Here is a 20,773-nt window from a genome sequence, read left to right as displayed (position 1 = left end):
AGATGACTCACTCTTAAAATGATAACACAATTTGCTAAATGGAATGTCAAAATACACAGGGAGTTGGATGCACTCTCATGGTATAATTTTCCCCCAATGAGTTAATGTTTTTATGAGTTAATGTTCTTTTTGGTAATATACCGGTAATATACAGGGTGGTTATAAAAAGTGAAAATAGAGCAAGTCTATGTTGGAGGGAGAAAAAAGCATCAAGGTTCAGGTAAAATGCCTCTGGAGACTGAGTTGGAGACAGGATGATGGATTCAGCTGATCATTCCCAAAGTATATAATGGCTGTAAGAACAGGCATTGAAAATATTAAAAATTAAAACATGGATTTCCTTTATTACCTTCAAATGGCAGCTGAGAAATTGGTGAGGTTTAAGGTTGCAGAGTGCACGCTATGATCTGACCTGTGTGAACACCATTGGCTGGCATCAAAAGGGAATGTAATTACACTTCTAATCAGAAATTCATGTTTCATAATCACATCACACTTACAAATGTGTTTTTCCTTTTAGAGTTTCAGAGAGAAAAAGAGAGACAACCCAAGAGAATGCATGGCAGATACGTTTATAACTATTTCTACACATACTTTTGGTTGGCAGCCTCTGAAGGGAAAAAAACTGTGTCTGGTGGTGTGGAGCACCTGCCTGTAAACCAGGATTTCCTGGTTCCCTTCTCATCTGCTCCTCAATGAATGAGTTCACAGACAAACCAGGTAACACCTTGGCTGTTTTTACTGGTCACCCAGAAATTCTAGTTACTCACCAGAGTCTGAGTAGTTAAATGATAGCAGTCTCTAAAATTATAGCAAACACTTCACAATTCTTTACAGTATTAGAAACACTTAGAGATTACAATGAACAAACACATGGCACATCACAGGTGAATTTACTGAGCATTATTCTGAACGAGGTCTGGAGAGGTTCATTGAGTTTAGAGTGGGTCTTTTGCCCTATTTCAAGAGGTGGCTTTACCAACACTCACCTGTGTCAGATCATGGTCATCAAAATCAAGTCAAAGTTTTCTCTCTCCTTTGCAAAAAGCTGTGCAAAGGTTCAGAGAACTCCAAGCAGCTCAAATGAATTATTATTTATTTTGATTACACTCGCCCTTGCACAGATTTCTCTGAAAGGTGGCTATAGGATATAATTCTCTTTATATTTACATAGCTTCTTCAAAAGAGTCTTTAGAGCTGGGTACATAATTCACTTTTATTGTTGGTGAGACAGTAGATCTAGCTGAGTGTTTTCCTTTGCTCATTTCACAAATTCTGTTATGTTTTTTTTTCACTTGACCAAGAAATACAAGAACACAGCTCAGGAAAGAGCGTTGTACAAATAGAATTGGATATGAGTTTTGTACAAGGACGTCTTCCGTACCAGTGAAGTGCAGCTGATGCTCTTGGAGCTTAAGAGGGCACTTTCAGGTGAGCAGTGTTTCTCTGCCAGGCCATCTGCTCTTCCTTGAAGGACTCTTAACAAATTCTTGATGTTGAGATGATGCTTAGTTTAAAGTTGTTCAAGTCATCCTCATCTCCACCATCTCAAAATCAGTCATGTAACAGTTCTGGACTCTTGAAAGCGTTGGGTTTTCCTTCACTGGAGATTAAGTGAACATGATAAGGTATCACTCACGGAGACATGAAGCAACATTTGCAAGTTCACAGTGTGTCACACAGCAACAGGGTTGTTCTTAGGAGCACTGAGGTCACTTGGATGAAAAAGGCTGCAAGGGATTTTCAATTTTTTAATGACCCTGCAGAGAAGACAGCACATATGGATATTAGTGTCTTGCCTATAAGTTCAGGGTTTTATACTAACCAGACATTTCTGGTTTGAATATTTGATTCTATGGAACCCCAAAAAATCTGTGTCAGTTCCAGGACCTGGTACACTGTCAATACCTCTGGGCTGTGTTTTATAACATAGATTTGCAGCATAGATTAACTTTTGAGGCTTTTCTTTACCTCTGGCAGATTTTATTTTATTGTGGGATAGTCAGGGTTTGATAAATCTGGTGCTACAGAGCTGAATGGAGTTAAGCTGCTGAGGATATTTCCAGCTTATGTGTTTGATGCAGTTTCCTGCAGTTCCAGGGAAGTGGCTCAGTGACCTGAAGGATCCTTCCCTGTCAGCAAGACAAATGCTTCTGGATTGAACCTGTAATGTTCTGATTTCATGCAATGAATCACTGCTACCAGCCTGCCATGAAATAATATAAAAAATGCAAGACAATAAAAGTGTTAAATGATATACCAAACAGCAATTTTCATACCCAATTTCTTTTATTTCCGGGACATTTGGGTGTTTTTCTTGTGTTTTTATTTCAACACAGATTAATAGGTGTTTAGAAGTGTTTTGCAATGTAGAAGTTCTGGGATTTGATGAGCTTTTTGAAGTAAATAAAGGAGGTTTGAAATTTGAATAGTGAGACACAGCTCAAGCCAGATTCAGTGTGATTCCTGCTAGAGAGGTAGTATTTCAAATAGGATATTTTACCCCTCTGATCATTTGTTCATAAGTATTCATTCCTCTGGTTTCAACAAAGCAAAAGCAGCAAAGGATTATGCACCTTCTTACTTAATTTAGTGTTAAATTATGAGTGTTTTGAAATAAAGATTCCTCTTGTAATCAGGCTCCAAACTCACAGTAGCTGTCATTCTGCAGCACTAACCTACAAAATTAATGTAAATCTTGCTTCCAGAGGAGTTTGGGCAAGTGTACCAGGGCAGTGAGTGAGGCTGGGTTTGCAAGGGTCTGATAGGAACAGAGACCCTTTGAGCATTGAGGGGATTGGAGTTCCTAAATCACTCTTACATATCTGAAAATCCTGCCAGACCTCTGTGGGTCTATTCTCACAGCACATCTGGCTGTCAGCAAGGGAAATATAAGTGCTAAAATTTCCATCTTCTCATGTTTTTGGGTTTTTTTCTTCCCTAAAAATACTGGCCTTAGAGCACATCCAAGTCAGCAGATTAAAAGGGATTGGTCACAATAAGAAATCAAACAGAAGGAACTTCTCTGGAATAAGCTAGTCTGGGAGGAAGTCAAGTTAATAGTTCTTTTTAGCAGTATTGTAGCAAGGCAGCCAGGTTACTGTAATGACCAGTGCTCAATGAGCAACTTGACACTATGTCAGGAAGGAAAACTGAGTCTTGTGGTTATTAAGGATGTAGTTTTAAAGTCATTTTACGGTTTCAGTACTTCAGCCTTTCAACAGGATTTGCATCCCACCAATGCTACCACAGGAGCACCATCCTCATTAACCCTTGGAGGATCCAAACAAGAGCCAAATTTCAAGGCACACATTCCAAGAAATCAAACTTCAATGTTTCAGCTGTTCATAAAGCTATGGATTTTTCAATCAAAAATTAAAAGTTGCCTAAATGGTGGAACAAGAACATGATTTGACCAGCTCTAGAGCTGGGCTAAGAAGACAGAGACCATTCATGTGTGTCAATTAAAATATTAGCTCAATATGAAGTGGAATTGCTGCCAAAATATTTTCTAGTAACCACACGAGCCTTAAAGAGCAAACACCAGTAATGATTTCCAGAATGCCAAAGACCTTCCTCTTAGGGAGAATGGTTAATTTGCTGATGAGTTCGTACACTGGTTTCTTTGGAGTGGTGGCCAGTGTGTTCTTCAGGTGGACAGCCTTCTCTGGCACATCAGGACTTGCAGGTGAATTTATGGTCACACGTCACCCATGGCTTTGTCAGGGGATTTGTTTGTTTTCTCTTAGAAGTTTGTTTGCTTTCTCTTAGAAGGCTGGGAACTGAAGTACCTGGATTTCATAGGGAAATGAGGAACAGAGAAGCAATTTTTGTGAGCTTATATGTCCTGGACCCTGATAGGTATTGGATAGCATTATTCTTTCTTCTGTGAGACTTCATGAAATGGATTATCCAAATTTTTGTTTAATTGCCTGGTTGAAAAAAAAGTCCTGAGAGTAAAGAATATCTTATTATACCAAGACAGATAATATTATAATAAAACTGATGTGATGAAGAATAGCAAGAATCAATTTTTATGCCTGGAACTAATTTCCTTAATAGGAAGCCACTGAACATTGCCATAATTAGTGCATTCCTTAGAAACTATTAGCACATTGTTTTCAGGGCTGAACTTCCCATGGAGTTGCATTTCCACTTTTAAGTGCTCAACATCATCTGCTGCAGCCAGAATTCTGGGCACACAATTTCAATGTTGACACCAAGGAATTGGTGTCATTTCTAGATCTAAGAATGAGTTCACTGTGTTTGGGTTTTTTTAATTTCAACTGATCCTCACCTCATTAAACAAAAATAAAGTAACTTGTGTGGTATTTTCTGGGCTTACAGGACACTAAACTAAGGCCTAAGGCTCCTGTGCTCAGTCCTGGCTGATGGAATAGGAAGACAGCAGAGGTTTTCTCACACAGGTTTTCAGTGGGGTTGTGAAGTTGGGCATTGATTGCAAATTCTGCCCCCATCCCATCTTTGTCTGCAGGAGAGTTAGCATTCATGGTGTCACTCAAAGAGAACTTTTACTGCCCACAACAACCTATTTCTGTAGCAAAGGTCACATTTGTTCTCTCAGGATGTAGCAGCATAGTGGAATAATGAGTTGCCACAATGAACTGGCCTTTTTACATTCTGAATGGGCTTCTAAATCAAGAAGGGGGAGCATTGACTGAAAATCATTGGGTCTGTCTGCTTGAAAGGTCACAGTCTGAAATACTGCAAGATCATTTCACCCTGGTTTATAGTGAAGCAGCTTCTGGTAGAGCCCACCACCTACACCAATTCTGCAGGTGTCTGGCCTTCTTGGAATTTGAGATGGTATTGGGAAAAAATAAAGACTATTTGGATCTGACACAGCTCTTAGTCAAGAAAAGATGAAAATCAATAATGGTTTGCTGCTTTTTATATATTTTTTTCTATTTTTTTTCTTTGTGGCAAAATCCACCAGAGCTTGTGTGGTGACTTTCCTTTGAGAGAGCACACACTTCCTAAAGTCCAAGCAGAGCTGCCTTTCCCAACCAACAGCAGATCTCACACAGCCACATGTGGGCAGTACATCTTTCCAGGCATTTATTTTATCAGTGCACAATTAATTGTATCCATTTCCTTCCAACCTTGCTTCCCAATTCTAAAGCTTTTCTCTTTTCACTCCTCAGTCAAGACAGGGTATTTCCTAAACACAGGACTGCCATTTCCAGCACAGTTAAAGGAATTCACATGTTCTTGTGGCCTGTGACAGCAAATTCTTGTTTGCAGACAGTCTGACATTCATCAGCTTTGTCACATGAAGATGCTACATAAAAGCAATACTCAACATTATACAAGTAAAATATAAACTTCAGTGTCTGGCAAATTAGGCTCTTAATAAATACAACTGCTGTTTGATTTGTTTTGGAAAGGTGTTTGGCCCTTGGCATATGAGTGAGCATCCAATGTTAGGCAAAATCTTCTCTCTTTCCTCACTCCCATTTCTTTTACAAATGAGCCGAAGTTCACAGTCAGTACCATTTGAAACAAACAAAATGCTGTTATTAAAGTGAAGACTATTGGTGTAGACAGGGTCCGATTCTCTATCTGAAATTTGCTGTTCACTGCTCTGTTATTTACCTTTACAATGTCAATATACTCAGGTTTTCCCAGGAGCCATGAAAATATTTAATTTTACTGCTGCAAGACATTGCTATGACTTACAAAATATCCTGAGCTTCTGGGCCTGAGAATTTGATCTGAGTGGATTTGTCCTCCTGACACAAATCCCTCTGTGGTGCAAGGCAATGTCCCTTTTTGGTGCAGGAAGCAGAACTTCTTTGGCTGCTGGTCTGAGGCTGCAAAGCAATGTACTGAGAGTAAATGATTCCATCAGCCCTTTCCATCTTCCCTATCGAAACCCACCAGGCATCTCTGAATATCTGTTCCTCACTGAATACAGTGGATAAAAAAATCTAGAAACACATGCACCCCATGAAAATAAAGCAGGGCACTCCATGTCTCACATGGTGCTCTTCAGAGACAGCATGAAAGAAAAAATAATAAACCGTGTCTGACAGATGTAAATGAAGCACAGAGACACATTTTAATGAAGCATTTTATTGGGAGTAGCCAGTCTATTGTAGCTGGGACATCATGAGCCATACAGAAGAAGGACAGGCCATGAACAATATCTTTGCTTTTCTCAACAGTGTCCTTCTTTAATGATTTTTGGGAGAGTTTTTTGTGGCATGCTCCTGGATGCAGCAGGAGAACCCCCAGCTCCTGAGAGGCAGACGAGTTCCTGTGCTGACTGGACATTTCTTGGATCTGCCTGTTAAATCCTCCTGCAGCTGCTTGGGGAACACTTTCAAAAGGTCAGGAAGCACCACAAATTCCAAATGATAGTTCTTGAATTTGGCTCAGAATAGCATGGCTGGATATGTCTCTGTTCTCCTGCTGTAAATCCTGCTCAAGCAGTTTAGAGGGATGCTGCAGAACAGCTCTTCCCCAAAAACCCAAAAAGCCTCCAGCCTTCCTCAGCAAAGGAATCAGCTGGTGACAGGGCTGCTGCTGCTCACAGCAATAGGAGACTGTGCCTAGCAGCTCTGAAGCAGATTTGTGTTGTGTGCAGCTTTTGTTTAATCTGCCATCATCCAGGGAGATTGAGATATATACATGTATTATATTTGAAACAGGAATAAAAATATTATACTGAATGCAATAGAGATAAAAAACACGTGTACAAGGTAAAATGCCAACTTTATATACTAAAAAAAAGGCCTAAAGCAAATGCGTTGAGGGAACTTGTGGACCAGCAGTCTTAAGATGTATTCCGCATTATTTAATTAACTTCAGAATTTAAATTTGGCTTTTGTTCCAAGCAGACTTCTTAAGGAGTTGTTGCTAATTTTCAACCTATTTAAGAATGTACACTGAGCCCTCCCCAAAGAGTAATTTCATTACTTGCTTGGCACTACTGGTGCTTGGACTTATAATCCTTTTGTTTAAATAACAAAATATTCAAGCCACAACACCTTCCTTACATGCAGCACCACAAAAGATTCCCCTCCATGATTCTGCTGTGGCTGTTGACACAGTGCTCCTCTGCAAATTTCAGAGTATTTCTGGAAAAGGATCTGTTTATAATAATATTTGTGTGCAAATGATCCCTACAAGTCTTCACTTTAATCTTGGTTAAATAGTGAAGTAATTAAATAGTAATTCCTGGTACTGGAAAACATCATCCTCCCATGAGACAAAACAGGAACAGGGAATGTTTACGGCACTGGCATTTTAAAGATAATTTAAAGAGGATTTATCACAATTAGAAAAAGAGTTAATGAGGGATATATGCACATTTTCTGTCTAATAGTGATTCGCATTCCACCACTGTCATCAAGCTGAAGCAGAGGTTGGAAGGGCCAGCTCTGCCTCCCTGCAAACATCCACGTGGCTGCCAGGGCTCCAGCAAAGTATCTCCAGCATCACTTCCCAAAGAATCAGCATGAGAGCAGCTGTAAGGAGTATTTAATAGCCCAAGACAACTACAATGTTATTGAAAAGAGAAATCCTGTGGTTTAAGGCAATATAATTAACCCTGCCTTGCACTCTGGTTTATCTATAGAAGAAATGCCTGTGACAAATTTCATCAGCTGCGTTGATGATCTGTGGAAAGAAAGGTTTGTAGAAATGTGACTAAATCTTCTTTCCTGCAACACAAAACACACGGCTTAGAGAAAGGAATCTAGAATCTGATGTTCCAATTTTTTTTCACTTTTGGCTAGTTGTATTTGAAGGTGACACCTTGCAAAAGACTCCTGGTCAGGGGATGCGTGTGAAATGGGTTTAAGGTCAAACGAAAACCCCAAGTAAATTGTCCTGAAAAGATTGGTAACTTTGTTGTCAGTGTTAGCACTGGATTTTTTTCAGTGTTACATTTTGATGTGTGCTTCTCTTGGGATCACGGAGAGCAAATACCAGGACCCTTAAAATACATTAGCCCAAATTTGGAATACTTATTTTTATCCACTCCCTCCATGTGGAAAATTAAATTTCAGGGTGTCCCTGCTGTAAAAGGGGAGCTGGGAAGGATTCTTTTTGCTTTGTAACACTGCCCCACCAGCCAGTGTGGGGTCACTCACAGCCTCCTCTCCCTGGACTGGCTGTCAGGAGAACCTTCCCCAGGGACAGGGCTAACAGCACATGTACAGCCCCTTACAGGAATTCTTCACATCATATGTAACATATGTTGAGGCAGAAATAAAAATCAGATTGGTCCCTCTCACAGGGCAAACTGAATTAGATTTTGGAATAAGGAAAAGGGTCAGCTTGAGCATCTGTAGCCCCATCAATAATGGAGCTTCTGTTCTAATATGAAAGTAATTCAGCACATCCTGTGTTTAGTGGATAATTTAACACAGCAGTTTTGACTTTTCTAAGACTGAAGGCTGAATTCTCAATTAGTCATTTAAAACTTTTTTCAGAAAATTGAGATGTACTAAGTTTTCAGCTTAGCTGACACACAACAAGGTTTTGTGCCAAAAACTTGGAACAGAATCACTTCACTCATGCACTATTTAGAACATGTAGTAGTTTAATTTCTTTTGCCAAGTGCAGCAGGAAGTTCTAAACAAATGCAGTTTCAGACCAATCTAAAAGAATTTTAATTCCTTTTCATGTTTCTGTTTATGGGGAAGTTGTTCTTTTACCATGCACACCTTGCATGGTAAAACAAGCTTTAGGGTTAGGATTTTTGATTTAAGAATTTAAGTTGTTTTTGGTTTGTGGTTTTTTTTTTTTTTTAAGAATATCATTATACGCCTAAACTCAGTGATTTTTTTATAGGATTAAACCACATACTAAAGGTAAGTTCTTAATGGCTTTTGAAAAAAGGAGACAATTTAAGGAAAGCACCCAATGATGTAACAGGACATTTTTTCTGTATTTGGGTGTTGGTTTTCCCAGTTTTTGCAGAGACAGGGCAACTGAGAGGTGTTTCAAAAGATTTTATTTTATTATCAGTCTTGATGAATAGTGAGACACAAGAGAGGTAAAACTCAACACCATTCCATCAAAAACCAATCTATTTCCTAGTTACAATACCTTGTAAATGTTTTTCAACCTATTAACTTTCACCACACAATACTACTATTCCTTCTAACACCAATCACCTATATATTTTCCCCACGTAGGGGAATAATACATTTTTCACAGTTCTATAACACATCTTTCACAGTTCTAATTCTCTAAAATATCTAATCTTCTTACAAAATCATATTTTAAGACTTATGAAAACTTACTTCTAATTCAATCTCTCTCTCAACAATGTCATCTCTGTTCCATATGTTCCATAACCTTCCTAAGCAACACACGTTATCTCAGTGTTTACATATAAATATATAAGACTATTTAAATTTTCTATCAAGTTTTAAAAATTCTTTAGAAATCTATTTTCACATCATTTTTTTCTGTATTTAGGAGACTCTAGTTCAACATTCAAGTATGGTGTTAAACTTCTGAGATTAATCTAGTTAGTTCTTTAGCATGCTATAGAAAAAGAGAGAGAGAGGGAGAGGGAGGTGTGGTTGTCCATGTTTTTATATTTTCCAGCAGTAATGATCCTTCATGTTCCTGTCCTCACCTAAAGTCTGCCCCATCCTCTCTGGCAGCCCTGGGGGTATACCTGGACAAGCACAACTCTTCCAGTTCCACACGGAGCTGCTTCAAAAGCTGATTATTTTCCTCAGTGTGTGATATCACAGTTATTTGGGTACTTGAATTTCCTGGCCAGTGGAAACCCTTATGAATAAAATTTCCTGGCAGTGGCGTGGCCTGGCCTGGGAATGCCCCATCCTGGCTCCCTTCCAGCCCCACAGCAGGTGAGGGATGGCGTGAGTGAAGCTGCTGTTTCCTCCCAGCTGAAGGGTATCAGCTCTGACAGCATTTGCTGATGGCCACTGAACCATAAACCATATTCTGAAAGTACTTACACTTTACCTACTGCCAAGGCAATTCATGAGCAGTTTGTGAGGGAAAAAAAACTGAAAAGGGAGCAGGGCTAAGGAGGACATGTGAAATTTTGGAGGGGGGAAGAAAGTACTAGGCAATGCTAACTCATGAAAATAGGCTTGAAATAGGTAATAAAGGAGATGAAACAGTAAGAGAGGCATCATAGTGAAAATTACTACAGCACCATCCACGTCTGTCTGGTGGACACTTTTCACTCTCTGATTTGAAAGCAATTTTTGACATTTGGGCTCCATCAGAGCACTTCTTGCCAAGAGATCACTGCATAGTTTCACAAGTATTATTGAGGACTCACACAGTGCCTGTGAAGTAGATCACTGAAGTTATCTCATTTTTTCAGATGGGTAAATTGCATCATAGAAGTGAGTGATTATTTTTTTCTGCTTTCCCTGAGACCACAGCAAGCCAGATTTAAAGGAAGATCCCAAGAGTCCTGGCTCCTGTACCCTGCTTTTATAACCTGCACTGCACTATCACTGATTTAACAGAGTCCTGGTAAGTAATTTTGGGGCATTAAATACCATTTCTGATTAGAAGTTGGATGTGTCTGTATTTGGAGGTAGTCCCAGTCTGTTAAAAGGGGAAGAGGAGGTGCTGCACAACAGGATATAAAAATACTGCCAAAAATACTCCTCAGCAGTCAGGGGCTGCTGTTCTTACCTTGACATCAGGAATGTAGAGAAATATTTGGAAAATCATTGGTAATGCTGAAAGGTTAAAGAGTTTTCCATATTACCAAGCTCATGGATGTCCCACAGTTTTATATGATGATGCCTCATCCTGAAGAAAGTCCAAAGGCTCCTCAATCCTCTCAGTGGGAACTTGTGAATATCTGAAATGTATCACCTAAGTGGCGCAGCAGTGCTTCCCCCAGCTACAGAAATGTGTATTGACTAGAAAAAATACATTTTACACTAGATAAAGCATACATTAAGCAAAACATTTTTATTTGGGAATGTAGAGGATATACTGAATGAGTGACTATTTGTGGAGGTTTGTTGCATGATGCTCCTAATCAAAATGAAACCTCTAATAAGTTTCTTTTTAAAAAGGAAAAGGGCTAAGCACTAAGATTTTCTGGTTAAAAATATAAAATCATTCTGTGGAATAGATGTTTATAACCAGTCATTAGAAATATAGAAAGAACTGAAAAAAAAATTACAGGGGAATAAACATTGACTCAATTGATAGCTAAATATTAACTATCTTCATAAGGAGAAGGGAAATTACAAAGGCCTTGGCAAACTGAGTTGTCCAAACTGACTGACTAAATCAAGAAGTTAAACATCCTTGGGCAAAGCAAACTATTCACCAGCAAAGGTCATTACTGTTTCCTCAAATAGTTTGTCTCTTTCACATTGCAATTGAGCTGGGGTTTTAAATACAGTTTTAGTGTGCAGACATAAAGGTCTTGGTCTCTGTTGAACAGAAAGGCTTTGAAAGGAATTTCCTCACACAGGTGTGCAGGTATTGGGGTGTTACTTGCAGCAGCTTCACATCGGTGTATGTGAGGGCTCCTCCAGCCATACAATGGTTAAAGATCAGAGGTGTAATTAGCTGTGCTCTACTGGGCTTCCCTTTAGGCCTCAGAAATAAAAGGATTAGAAGAAGAGCAGTGGAAAGATTCCCTTTTTTTGGTCTTCCATGGAGCAGCCTCAGCACTGCCAGCATGCTGTGTGCTGCATCTGTGCCATTGCACCTCTCACCATTGCACTGCTATTTCAGGTTGTTGCAGTAGAATTAATTTCCTTTATTATATCTGTATTCCATTGCCACAGGAGTTACTTAAAAAAATTAGAACTGATGTAAAACACCGAGAAGCCAGCAATCACCTTGCTGGTGTGCAGGTAAACACATCTGTATTCGAAGTCTGCTGACAATATTGCACATTTTCTGCAACTGGTTTGAGAAATGGGAACAATGAGGGTCTAACTGCAGGTCGAGTCCCCCGTTCACAAAAGGATGGTGCATTGTTAACCAAATCAAAGCTAAGAGTATACTAAGCAGCACTTGAAGCTTAATACCATTGAAGTGAGTCCAGTTAAAAGCAAGCACCAATTTCCACTTAGTGACTGTGAGCTGTGGGTGTTGCATTATCAGCTGCAGCTCAAAGGGATTTGGTTCAGCTGAGGGGTATGCATGGACTCACAGTAAAGAAATTATAAGTAACAAGGCACGGTGTGAGATGTTCTATCTGCCTTGCTTTCAGTCCCTGTTCCCCACAAAGTCAGAAAATTGATGGTAAATGCACAACATGTTATCGTTCATGGGTGGTTAGAGAATTCCAATTTGAGAGGGCTGAGGTTATTCTTGCCTAGCAGACTAAATGCTAACTATATTCTAGTCCATTTGTGTATAGCAATGGAAAACATGATTTATCTGGGATGTCAGGAATGACATTGCCTTTCATTAGCCATAAATAATGTTATGGGGTTCTGCTCTGCTGCTAGGTATGTTCATGTACTATCAATTTCTGTGCGTTTATACACATGCAGAATTAGTAAGGTGGAAATTCCTCAAAACCTTGCTAGGAGAAACCTGTTAAGAGCTTATAGGAGGTATTTCTTTTATGTTTTAAAAATTCAATAGACTCCAGTTAATCTGCCCTCTGGTAATCCACAGAATAGTGATTGAGCCAGACACTTAGCTGGTGTAATGTACTGAAGCTCTTCTGAAAGCAGCAGTCAGGCTTCTCCTCCAAGATATAAGAGGCTTAGGCTCAATTCTCTAATTTACAACAGGTCTCCTGTGTAACTTTGGCCAAATTCCTTCTATCTAGATAAATATAGGGGTTTACAGGTAGGGAACAAAGTTCAAATCCCAATGATGCTCAGACTTCCTACACGATGCTTAAGAGAGAAAGGCTCAATGGATGGAGTGCAGAATTAAAAACACAGTGGCTGCATACTAAGGAGATATCCTCAGCACCCTCACGTAATTTCTGTGTGCTTTAGGAAGCCAGTTCTATGAAAGAAGGCATAAATCTCCATATTCCAGTGAGAATCCTCTGTTGCTGTTTACAGTAACAGCAGAGCACCAGTTTCTTACTGGCAGGTGGAAATTAGGGGCCAAGCAATTCAGTCCAGTCACAACAAAAAGCTTTGTGGGCAGGCATGGAAGCAAAATTTTTCAGTCTCTGGTCAAGTACATTTCAAGCATCAGTTCTCTGGAACTAAGCATCAGAAGAAGGATTTTGGAGAAATTAACAACTCCAACATTTAATCTTCCTATTGTTGCTTCAGAACTTCAGTGTGGGATTGAAAGGTAAGTGGATTAAGGAGTGTAAAGCATTCATTATTGTAGCAATGGGGAACATCTAAGCAGCTAAAATTGATAGGTACTGTCATTTATAATTGCTGAGAACTTGAGCACCAGAGTGCGTTACAAGTGAGTGCAGAGGGAAGGTTTGAGCTCTTCAGGGGTAATGATCTGATCTCTGATCCATGCAGGTGCAGCTGTCTGGGGGGCAATTGTGTGCAGGTACACCAGTCTGGAAAGGTCTGCCCTGCAGACAAGACTGCAGAACAAGCACTTCCACAGCAGTGATGCAAAGCCTGGGTCTAAGTGCTCTGTAAGCAACTGGTCAAAAAAGCAATGGTGTCAGTGCCTTTTGGTAGCTTTGGTGTTTCAGTTCATTACAGAAGAAATATTTATTGTGGACATAGTTCCAGGAATAAGTGAATGAAAAATACTTTAGGGGACTATTCTGCCAGAAGAAAGGTTGGAGAAGTGGGCCTGGCAAAGATTCTAGAGGCCAAAAGTAACTGAGAAACAAGGTGAGGAAATATTAAATCAAATAAGCAATGTGTGGTGGACCTTCTGTGGAATGAGAGAAATGTTTTGGGGCAAATTCCACAGAATACAAGGGGACGAGTATCTGAGGAAGGTGTGTGAGCATGCATGCAGTGCATCAGGAAACAAGTTTCATGCATTTCTCCTGCAGCATGCTGCCTTGTCAGATGACATCTCACCATGAGCTAAAAAGTTATTTGCTTCATGTTACACTTGATAGCATTTTCTTCATTCTCATCTTCTCCCCTTCTTCCCATTTGACCCATGACAGGTATTAATATCCACTTTGACTATTCAGGAGCATTTTCTGACACAAAATCTCCATTTGAGAGAAGTGTGGTAATTTATAGTTGAGTTACTTATTGCTGGATCTCAAAATTTCCTTAAAGCAAGGCTGCCAGAAGACAGTGATTTGTCAAGTGTGTCAGTGGGAGCCCAGGGCTGTCCTTACTGATGAGAACAGCCTGCACCAAACCATGGACAGCTCCTGGCTTTGGGCTTTGTATGGAACCAAACATGCAGGGAGAGCACCAGCCATCTTTCCTTATACACTGGATGTGTAAATCCCTACCAAAATTCAGCAGTGGTGCTTAAGAAGCATTAGTGTAAAGCCAAGGCATGTGATTCTCTTAAGCTGAGGCCAAAAGTACAGTTTAACTCTGCATTTCTTTTTGAGCAGAGCTATGTGTACCATTTAGGAGTCTTTCTGCTCACAAGATCAGGAATAGGGAAAGCATATAAATGAGTGTTGTTGCAAGGAAAAATGAGTGTACTGAATTAGTAGAAAAGATGGAAGAACTGCCTGTTTTCAGGAGTGACCATAATAGCAAGCAGCAGCAGGCTTGGTATGATGGGAAGACCTCTGACATATTGATAACGGTGGAAAAAACAAATCATCAAATGATTCTGTATTAAATATTTCAGTAAAAAAAACCTCCACTACTGACAATACTGCATCATTACCCAGACATAGCTGTGGTGAAAGATGAAGTACAGACAAGCAGGAATTTACAGTTTGTCTACAGGATTTGTGCTGTCTCTTAGAGTGAGTATGCACAGTGCATCCCAAAGTATCCTCCACTTTTGGAAATAGCAGTGGGATTCCTGCAGTGCATGAACTGTGCCTTTTAGACATAATGATAAGTGTTTCACACAACATTAAATTACTTGTAGCTGCATGGTCTTGCAAATGCCACGGCTCCAGCTCCCTGGGTAAAATATCCTGCTCTGTTTGCCAAAAACATCGGTGTGGAGGTGCAGCCAAAGCAGGGAGTGTGTTCTGAGGTTTACAGCTGTTCTGAATAGAGATTCAGAGATTCTGACCTTAAGTTTCAGAGCAGCAACCAGCACTAATTCCACCCTGATACAGAGAATGTACCTTCTGCAGTTTCTGTGCCTAGTGAATCCAACTTCAGTGGGCTCAGGGTCCGTGCCAGGTCACCATCCAACAGTTTCTATAAACCTGCAGTGCAAAGGAACTCCCTGAGAAAGGTGTGTGTGTTCCTCTGCTGCACAGACTGCAGGCTCAGGATGGCACAGGGGTGGCAGTGCCACAAATCTCTATTTAGTCCACATGTGTTAATCTGTGAGCCCCACATTAACAGCTGGGGCAGCGTAGCAGCCTCACAGGTCAGAGCCACCTGCACTGACCATGCCCAGGTGTGCTGTAAATTAAAGAAATCTGAATCGTTTGTACTCAGAAGGTTCAGCCCAACCACAAGCAGCCTTTGTTTCTATGTCCAGAGTAAGAGCCCAGGTGAACATTTGCCTCCCTTAGACACAGGGAAAGATGTTCTTCAGCTTTCACTGAGTTACAGCATTAAAATCTGTATTTATTTGTTATTAACTGGCAGATTTATGGCTGATTCTTTCCATTAAACAAGTTGCAAAATTTTCTCTACATCCTGCACTCCAATAGTAGGAAAATCACTGCCTGTCAAGTGGGGTCTTTTGGCAGGTCCCCATAACTGTCACCACTAGTGGAAAGAGGTTTTGGGTTGGGTTTTTCACTTCCTAGCTGTCAGGTAATTAATGTGTAATAAAACCTGCAGTTGATGGGAAATTTTTCCAACAAAAAACCCCTGATGAGCAAATACTGACTTGTCAAAATCAAAACTGTCCAAAATTCTAGTTCTGAAATTATCAGCATATCTGGTTCTGCATGCTCAAAATGAAACCCAATGATTTTTTGTCTTTGAATAGTTTTTGGATACACTTGGATGAGAAGAACAGTTTAAACTATTGTTTTGTTAAAGGAAAAACGAAACCATTAGGGAAATCCCAACACTTTCTCATTTTTATATGGAACTTACGCATGACAAAAACCCAAAATGGATTTCTGAAGAGGATGGAGCCATAAATTGTATATGTCTGTTAGTTTAAAAAATAGAACAAAACAAAAAATAAAACACAAAGCATACTTCTCAGGCAGAAAACCACCCCAGCAGACAGAACCTGCATCCAGGTGACCTCACTGTCTGCTGAAAGCCTCTTTCCTCAGTTCACTCTCCATGTCACCCCGATGGATGAGACTCACTGAGACCACAATGAAACTCCCATGGAACAGAATAATTGATGGAGAGCTCAGACTCACGGCACTAGTTTCTTCTTGTTCTTCTTAAAATCCTGACCTTGGCATCTTGTCAGGCCCTGCCTGTATTTGCTGTAATGCATTTATTTCATTCAAACTTGTTTCAAAACTGCTTTGTCAGGCAATTGGTAAAGTTTTGAGATTTGTTATCCCTTATAAGAGATGAAAATTAATGGTTTTCTTTATGAGAGATGTGCAGTGTAACAATAATTGTTGAGTAATCAACTAGTTCTATTGTTTACCTTGGCATCATACAATTTTTTCTTAAATTAGCAACCTAAAAAAATAGTTGCTTTTATTTTTAGAGGAAAGGAGCAAAATGGCCCCAGCAAAAGCTAAAAACCAAACTAAGAACACATGTTTATAACCTTTTTAAAAAACCCGATGCAAACCTGTTGCAATTGTTATTTTTATGCTGGGAAGTCCCCTTGCACTGCAGAAAAGTAACAGGTACTATGAACACTGCTCACTGAACAGCAGCTAAACCTCCACCCCTCACTTGTTTAATCATTCCTGAGTTTTTTTACCAAGCACCTGCCTTTTAATTTGCTACAACCAACCTGAAACATCTGTCAATTTTTTTCCCCCACACCAACTAATAATGCTGTAATTAAAATCCAGCAGAGAACTCTGCTGAGACTCCTGGTTAATTAGGACAGGAGGGGGCTGTGTGAGCAGCGTGGCACTGCATGGCTTGGACTGGAACCAGGGCTCTGTGGGTGATGAGTTTCTCCCAGTCCATGAAGCTTCTGGATGTTTGTTCCAGCAGCCAGAACAATTATCTGTGGGCAATCAAATACTGCTGAAATTATTTAATTTGGATGCAATGCCCAAAAATTATTTTCTGCATGTGTATTTTTAAAGGATCTGTGTTTAGTTATTGTTGTTTCTCTCTAAGCATTAAGAAAATGAGAAGCAGCGGTGCTGAATTAAGCTCTTTCTGAGAGATGTTTTGCACTTCAGGTGGTAGTGGGAGTGTCACGAAGAGAAAAATGAACTCCTTGGTGAAGGCCATACCTGCTGCTAATGGGCAGAGATTGAGGATGTGAGTTTCTTCCAGGATTGATTTCCACACTGATAATTGCAATGGTGCCCAACTAATCAAGCTTGTCCCTGGTACTGAAAATATCAGATTGATTCAGGTTTGATGCTTGTTGATTCCTGTAGCTCAAGTTCTTATACCACACACTCGAGATGTGAGGATTTGGAGAGTGGCTGATTTGTTTTGTTTTGGAACAACAGACAAAATTATTTCTAGTTTTATTGCATTTCAGCACACTTAGAGATGAAAACATCAATCTGAAGACCTCATTTATCAAGTAATTTTTTTTAATTTTAAGAAGTGTTCAAATTAAGCTTTTTCAAGCTCACTTGTTGGAGGCAGAGAAATTTATATTGCACCTCAGAGTGAGATATAAGAAATTTTTATCATTAATTTAAATAATTTGAAAAGAAAACTAAAGTAAACTTGTAGCAAATAGCAATGTGTGCTATGTGTAATCTTAGTGTCCAGCTATCCACCAGTACCATGTAACTCAAAAAAGCATTCCTGATTTAATTGGGCAAGTGTGTTTTACAACTGTCCAAATTCCTGAAGGACCTCCCACAAAATAAACTTTTTCAGGTAGCCTCTAATTCAGAGAAATGTTTGGCTAATTCATACATTCTTTATTGTAATCTTAAATGAGAACCACTTGTTTGCCACTTTCCTTTGATGATAGAAAAGTTCCCAACTTCTCATATGTTAGTTTGCAAAAAATCTGAATTATCAAGTTCCTACCTAATTTTCAATTTTCAGCTTGTTTTTATGCAGCATTATATATATAGATATATACACATATATATAGCAGTTGCATCCTATTAATGAGAAAAATATCTGCAATTGCTGTAATTTAAGATTAAGGGAGTCTTTATTTCTTTGTGAGTTTGCCTGTGATAGTAAAGCTGAGGATTCTACCTTCCAGGGGATAAGATATATTTAATATTTACCCTACTGCAGAAAACTTAAGTCATGACTCACCATATTCTGCAGTATAATAATAATTTCCTAATTTCTTTATAAATCTAGAATCCATTGGAGGAAGATACAGCTCTGGAAAGAAGCTCAGGGAACTGGATGATGCTTCTTTGTCTCTGAGAAGGTGAATTTCAGAAAAGGCTTAGGTAAGTTTCCTGAATATACAACAGAATATTTATCTCCAGGTTTGATCCAGGGAAAAAAGAGAGTTGTTTCCCGAAAGGGAGGAAAGTTTTTGGCTTAACACTATGTGGTGAGGGTAAAATCCCAGAGGGAGGTAATGTATAATATCTTGGGGAAAAAAAAATCCTAAACCTACTGAATAACAATAAAACCAAACCAAAAAACAAACAAACAAACAAAAAAAAAACCAATAAAAACACCACAACCCCAAAAAACACAACCCTGCAACAACAAACAAACAAAAACCAGAAAAATAAACCCCTGAATAGATGTCAAATACTTATTTTCTGCAAGATTCTAGCCTCAGCCTGATGTAAAACAAGGTAGATATGATTTTAGTTTCAAATTAGCTGAGACTCCTGTAGTGTATTATTATAGGGGGAAAAAAATCATTGGAAGTTCTCAGTGTTTTAGAAGCAGGAGAAATACAGATTTGTCTAACTTCACCTGAAAGTCCCAGGGCAGTGAGAGCTGCTTAGGGCGTGTGATCCAGGAAATGCAGCAGAGTTACATGTGAGAAAATCTGACTCTCATCCACAACAACGCCCCCTCTCTGACCCTCTCCTACCTTCTGATTTCTTGGCATTGCATTTACTGAGCTTTTTAAAAATTATTTCAAATTGCAAGAGAGCATTACAATGCTAAGGAGCTGTATCTGAAGCTCAGTAAAAAAGAAAAACCAATATGGCTGAGAGGGAATTTTCCTAAGCCACCCTTCAAGCAGCTGCTGCATGAAAAATGAGGAGATTCCTTGACCAAGCTTGCCCTCTGCAGGCCTCTACCTTTTTCTGGCACTGCCAGATTTGTTCCTTTTTCTAAACAGGCAAATGAAATGTGCTGCTGACATAACAGCACTTGGACGTTCCTTTTTTTTTTTTTAATAAAATAGTAATTACTTAAATAGATATTTGGGGACAGCTCTGTATTCTTAGTGCAGCTGGGTCCCAAACATTATTTATTTTGCCCAAATAGCTCCTGATTAGGTTAGCTGTTATCTGAAGCAGCGAGCTAATGGAGATGATGCAGAAGGGATTTGATTTAACCCTGGAGCTGTTTGTTCAAGAAAAGCTCCCAGCACAGGCCATAACCAGCATCTGGTCTAATGAGCCACAGTGAGAATCCCACCGACTGCATCCCTTATACTGGATAACAAGCAAGAGTCAGACTGGAGTAGGCTTCTGGTGAAGGAAGTGAGAGTAAATACAGCCCTTGGGAGATGGAGGAGAGAATACTTTGCAGCTCCTCACTTAATGTCTAATGAATAAGAACCTTTTAAGGACCTGTCATTTTTAAACTAAACCAAAAAATTGTCGCAATGGCTTTTAATTTTCACATAACAAATAAAAGCAGGAATAGGTCCATATCATAAATCCATTTATGAATTACAGCTGTTTAGGTATTTCACTCAATGTCCTCTGTGCACGTATGTGATTCTTTGAAAATAGGACTGAAACCTAAATAAGGTAAAGGTGTGATTTTTAAAATAATTATGAGCTATAACTCTGAAATGTAAAGCTAGCAAAACTAAATTTTAAAAAAATCTCTGCATAGCTATAGAAATTTGGGAATTTTTTTATTTGTAATTGACATAACATTATCAAAATCTCTGGTAAAAATGAAATCACATCAACAATCCTGCTTATGTTGGTATAATACATGTTAGCTGACTTGAGGCAGATGGAAGCTATGCCGCTCAACACTTTTGTTTCAAAACATTTTGCAAAGAGAAATCATTTAACCTCTTCCTTCCTTCTTCTTATAACACTCTCTATGTGCTTGCAAGAGGCATAAAATATCCATTAATAGTAATAATTAAATGTAATAGTATCTCTTCAATAAAAGCAAAATTGAAAGAAGTGCACTAGGGCTCTCCTGGGACTCTGTGACCACCGACTTATGAATTCTGAGGATTCCAGCCCTGAGAAGGCTGAAAAGCCAGGGAAATTTTGTTTCAAGCAGAACCCAAAGCCCACTAGGAGTTCACAGATCTATACCAAAAGCTGATTTCAATGAGTAACTTCAATCAGTAAATTCCAATGAAAAAATGCTTTACTGCAATTTTCCCCCCGATTGGCTCAATAAAATATGCTCTTTGAAACAAGATCTGACTTGTGTTGCAGGTTTAACAAGGGCTAATTTAAATAGGCCACCATTACAGTTCCAGTGTTAAAGAGCAAATGAATTAA

The 20,773-nt window shown here is 39.3% G+C and overlaps 1 protein-coding gene across 1 annotated transcript in view; it reads left to right on the top strand.

The window, feature by feature from the left end:
- Positions 1–528: 528 nt before the first annotated feature.
- The window catches only part of TOM1L1 (target of myb1 like 1 membrane trafficking protein), a 44,703-nt gene continuing 24,458 nt past the window's right edge, over positions 529–20,773 (top strand). Inside the window, exons 1-4 of the mRNA XM_064395760.1 lie at positions 529–720; positions 1,305–1,431; positions 10,407–10,500; positions 18,456–18,550. The gene's annotated coding sequence lies outside the window, so the exon portion shown is untranslated. The remainder of the gene's footprint in view (positions 721–1,304; positions 1,432–10,406; positions 10,501–18,455; positions 18,551–20,773) is intronic.

The sequence above is a fragment of the Passer domesticus genome, chromosome 20 (assembly GCF_036417665.1).
Source record: "Passer domesticus isolate bPasDom1 chromosome 20, bPasDom1.hap1, whole genome shotgun sequence".
Taxonomy (NCBI): Eukaryota; Metazoa; Chordata; class Aves; order Passeriformes; family Passeridae; genus Passer; species Passer domesticus.
Note: the sequence above shows the minus strand (reverse complement) of the source record. Positions and strands in the feature narration are given on the sequence as shown.